Source organism: Lathyrus oleraceus, chromosome 3 (assembly GCF_024323335.1).
Source record: "Lathyrus oleraceus cultivar Zhongwan6 chromosome 3, CAAS_Psat_ZW6_1.0, whole genome shotgun sequence".
In the NCBI taxonomy this organism is placed as follows: domain Eukaryota; kingdom Viridiplantae; phylum Streptophyta; class Magnoliopsida; order Fabales; family Fabaceae; genus Lathyrus; species Lathyrus oleraceus.
In genome coordinates, this window is record NC_066581.1 from 201864586 (window position 1) to 201869827 (window position 5242).

Sequence of the window (5242 nt, forward strand, 5' to 3'; positions counted from 1 at the left end):
TATTCATACACTTCACCAAGTTACAGTCTTTCTCACCGAATCTCTACCCGTGCAATTTCTACCAAAGCACTCTTAGATATGAGAACCCACTCACTTCCCTTACAATCACACACCCGTGATTTTAAACAACAATCCCTTGTGAAAAGAAAATACTTTTCAATTACAAACTCTTGATTTTACTTCACAGTTTCAATCAAGAAGACACACTCTTGATCTTGCTTCAAAGCTTTGATCAAGAAGACAAATCAGTCCAATTCAATCATCAATGGATGACTTGAATGACCTACAGACACAACTTCAGCCTTTAGCTTGAAGATGGTTTCCACATGTTCTGCTTTTTCTTTCTCCAGTTGGACTATCTTCTGACTCTCAACTTGTTGATCTTCATCTAGCTTGACCTTTAGAGCCACAACTTCTGTTTTCAATTTGGAGATGGTTTCAAAGAATTCTACCTTCTCATTCTCAAGTTGAGTTATGTCTTTCTCCTGATTTAAAGACTGCTTGTTCAGCTCAACACTTTTGTGACACAACTCTATGTAGGTAGAGGCCAATTCCTCAAAGGTTACCTCACCATCACTTGATTCAGATTCCCATTTTCCTGTCAAAGCAGTCACAAGATTTGCAGCCTCTTCAGTATCACTCTCATCAGACCATGTGGCAGCAAGACTCATCTTCTGTTTCTTAAGGTAGGTTCCACATTCAGACCTGATGTGTCCATACCCATCACATTCATAGCACTGAACCTCTTTTCCTTCTTTGGGCTTCTCATCTTCTCTTGCTTTTCTTCCAGCATTATTGTCAAACGAGATGTTCTTGACATTTGCCTTGGATCTGACATCCATTTTCTTTAACAGTCTGTTAAACTGTCTCCCCAGCAATGCAACTTCATTGGCCCACTCTTTATCCAAATCTTGACTGTTTTCCTCTTCTGTGTTGGATACAAAGGCAATGCTCTTGGTTTTCTTTTCAGTTCCCTCAATCAATGCCATCTCAAAGGTTTGGAGGGAGCCAATTAACTCATCTACCCTCATGTTGGAGATGTCTTGAGACTCTTCTATGGCAGTCACCTTCATTGCAAATCTCTTAGGGAGTGACCTAAGTATTTTTCTCACCAACTTTTCATCTGTCATCTTCTCTCCCAGGGCTCCTGAAGCATTAGCTATCTCAAGGATACTCATGTGAAATTCATGAATGTTTTCATCTTCTTTCATCCTTAAGTTTTCAAACTTGGAGGTGAGCAGCTGAAGTCTAGACATCTTTACCCTAGAGGTGCCTTCATGAGTGACCTTGAGAATGTCTCAAGCATCTCTGGCCACTTCACAGTTGTTTATAAGCCTGAAAATATTCTTGTCTACCCCATTGAATATTGCATTCAAGGCTTTAGAGTTTCCAAGAGCAAGATCATCCTCCTCCTTGGACCATTGTTCTTCAGGCTTCTTCTCAGTGGTGGCTTCTCCTTCTTTAGTAATGACAGGATGCACCCAACCTGTTAGCACTGCTTTCCAAGCCTTGTTATCAAGGGATTTCAGAAACGCTACCATTCTAGGTTTCCAATAGTCATAGTTAGAACCATCCAAAATTGGTGGCCTATGAACAGATCCTCCATCTCTCTCCATTGTACCAGAAAGTATAGCCCCTAGATCTCACCCAGAACCAGAGCAGGATGCCTGCTCTAATACCAATTGAAATTCTGGTATCAGATATAAGATGTCGAAGGTAATGTCACGACACTGATATCTGCTAATACACAATGGATAAAATAAATAGAATGGTAAAGCGAATAACACAAGCAATTGTTAACCCAGTTCGGTGCAACTCACCTACGTCTGGGGGCTACCAAGCCAGGAAGGAAATTCACTATAATAGAATTAGTTCAAAGACTATCCGTACACTTCACCAAGTTACAGTCTTTCTCACCTAATCTCTACCCGTGCAATTTCTACCTAAGCACTCTTAGATATGAGAACCCACTCACTTCCCTTACAATCACACACCCGTGATTTTAAACAACAATCCCTTGTGAAAAGAAAATACTTTTCAATTACAAACTCTTGATTTTACTTCACAGTTTCAATCAAGAAGACACACTCTTGATCTTGCTTCAAAGCTTTGATCAAGAAGACAAATCAGTCCAATTCAATCATCAATGGATGACTTGAATGACCTACAGACACAAACCCTAGCTCTCTCTCTAAATTTCGCTCAGTCTTGGTTGTGTGTTCAAACAAGTTTTCTGAGTCCCTTTTTATAGAAACATTGGACAGCTTGAAAACCCTAAATATATTTTCCAATCAAATCTTTTCATATCAGCTGTAAAGATCTCCTTGGAAAATAAACAAATCTGGTTGAAATCCCTGAAAGAATGCGCCAGCTAGCCATATCTTCAATCAACCAATGATTGCCATTAATTATGCAATCACAAAACACCAGACATTCATACTGAATGTTCTGTGTACAGGATGTCATGACATCGGGTCTGACATCTGGAAAAATCCTGCATAATCCAATTTCCTTTTATAGCAGGTACAGCCATATCAGATACCATGACATTATGTATGTCATCTGAAACAATCCTGCATGAACATGTCTTCCAATTAAGCTCCAGCAGGTACATCCAATATCAGACGCCTTAGCATAGTAAGTGGCATTCTGAAACAATCCTGCTTGCACATGTTCTTTAACTCCAGCAGGTACATAGGATATCTTATGTTAAGACATCACACATGACATCTTGTGAACACTCTTTGTTTTACCAAAATTGCTGCCAACACTTAGAATCAACAAACTCCCCCTTTGGCAAATTTTGGCTAAAACATATATCTGTCCTTTTTGTTCACAAGGCAAACTATCAGCAGTTAAACCACATAACAGTAGTTTAATCAGCAGCAGAAGGAAAAAACAATTACTAGCTATGGCTACTAGTAATACACATATGCACAAGGGTACTTCTCCTTCCCCTAAATTTGTGCAACAATCAACAAAATTACTAGTTATGGATGCAACTAGTAAGACACACAAATGCACAGTGCACAAGGGTACTTCTTCTCCCCCTAAATCTGTGCATTCACCAAAAAACAGCTACTGAACTCCAGTACCTGTACCAGCCAGAATGTCATACTGACATCTGCTACAACAACAGCACCTGTGCACCTCTTTCAATAATAGATGTCCTTCTGATCAGCCACATACAACTTCCATATCAAGCACTTCTCCCCCTTTTTAGTCAAAATTGACCAAAGGTGACCAATCAGACAAAATAAATGTCTATTAGCCTAGCAGAGAAAGTTAAAATAGATGTTATAACATTAAGCATGTTAAAACATAATATTCAGGAAGTACACAATCATCATTATACACAGCAAAAAAGCTGAGACAATGAACAAATCCAAGGAACTCATTAAGAGCCCTAACTATTACATAATAGGCATCAAGAGGACTGCCACAAAATACAAAAACAAACAAGACAACAACCTTCCAAACAGCAGCCCAGCTGCCACCACACCTTCCAGCATCCCTCCAAGTCTTCAATACAGCCAGGGACAATTAATCAGAAGAAGAAGTATCTCCTTCACCTTTATCTTCATCTTCAGGACCCTCAGAGCTTCTGGAGCTGCCACTGGATTGTGGTTTTCCATCTGAATCCTTTCCAGCCTTTTCTAACTCCTCCTTTTCAAGGCTACAGATAAGGGCTTCCAAAGCTTCTTTTCTTGCCTTGGCCACCTTCATACCTTCCTCTAATTCCTTGCAGGTATCTTTCAATTGATTAATTAGGCTCCCTTGAGATGCAGGTTCCCTTCTGGCAGATGTCATAACAACATCATTGACATGACTACCCTCAAAAAGCTTATAGTGAATTGATAGAGGGGTCTTTCTCCTGCTTGGAATATCACTTGTACTCAGGATTCCTGGTTGTTGACTCAGGATGATGCCACAGATGATAGAAAAGGGAATGCAATGGGCAACTTTACAGCATTGGTGGAGGCATGTTTGATGGTTTGATCAAACACAAACTTTCCAAAATTGTAGTTTATCTTAGTTCCAATGGCATGAATGATCCTTCCAAGAGCAATGGAGATGGTAGATATGTGATTAGTAGGTACCCAATTTGCTGAACCAATCTTATGCAGAATGGCATACTTCACAGTGAGCTTACTAGCTGATAGGTGTTTCCTACTAGGCCATTCCTTAACTTGGCCAGCTGTAATAATTCTACAGACCTCATTGTGTATGGTCTCTAGATCTACTCCTCCATTAGTTCCTCTTCCTAGGAACTTGTTGATGATAGTAGGTGAAAGTTTCACACACTTACCCCTTACAAAAACTTTGCAGCCCTCCTGTTGTTTCTTTCATATATCTCCTCAGGGATGTTCACAATGAATTCTTTGACTAACCCCTCATAGCACTGAGGCAGAGTAGTCACAGTTTTCATAAGACCAGCTGTCTTAATTAACTCCATGACTTCCTTTACTTCACTTGCCTTTTTTCCCAATTCTCTTTCAACTGCTACCCTTCTTTGAGTTACAAACTTCCATTTGACAGCACCACCTTCTACGTGAAACGAGATATTGTCAAGATGAACAGCAACCACTTTGTTTGGAGACTTCTTTACAGGCTTCCTTTTAACAGGGGGAATGTCTGAGACATCATATTCGAAATCCTCATCAGATTCAGAACTCTCACTTTTCTTCATCTTCCTGACCTCTACTTTACTCCAAGTCTTGGAGGGACCTATACCAGCAACCCTTTTCTCTTTCCTACATGTCCTTATCTCAGCCATACTCTTCCTTTTTCTCAGTCTATTAGCTACACTTGTTTTCACAAGATTGACCAACGTGTCATCTTCTTCCTCAGGCCCTTCTTCCTTAATGTCCTGAGCAGTATCAAGGGACATACTAGGTAAGTTTTTTCCAAGAGAACATAGTCCCTCAGCAGCTACTTCCTTTTCTGTTTTAGATGAGTCATCATCTTTCTCAGCTTGGGTTTCCACCTCAGGTGAGGGGTCCCTTCTGGACAGAGGGGTAAAAATGTCCTTAACTCCATGCTCTTCATTCAGTATCCTAGTAACTAGGTTTCTTATGATGCGATCAGTAGAGTGCATGTCCTCTTTCTCAGGCGATTCTTCAGGAGTGTTGCCTTGTTTAGCTCTAGCCATGGAAGGGGAGCCTGGAACGTCACCTGGTATCATACGCAGAGGGGTTACGTCTGTCAACTCTTCTTCTAAAAATTCCATGGAGGAAGTTCT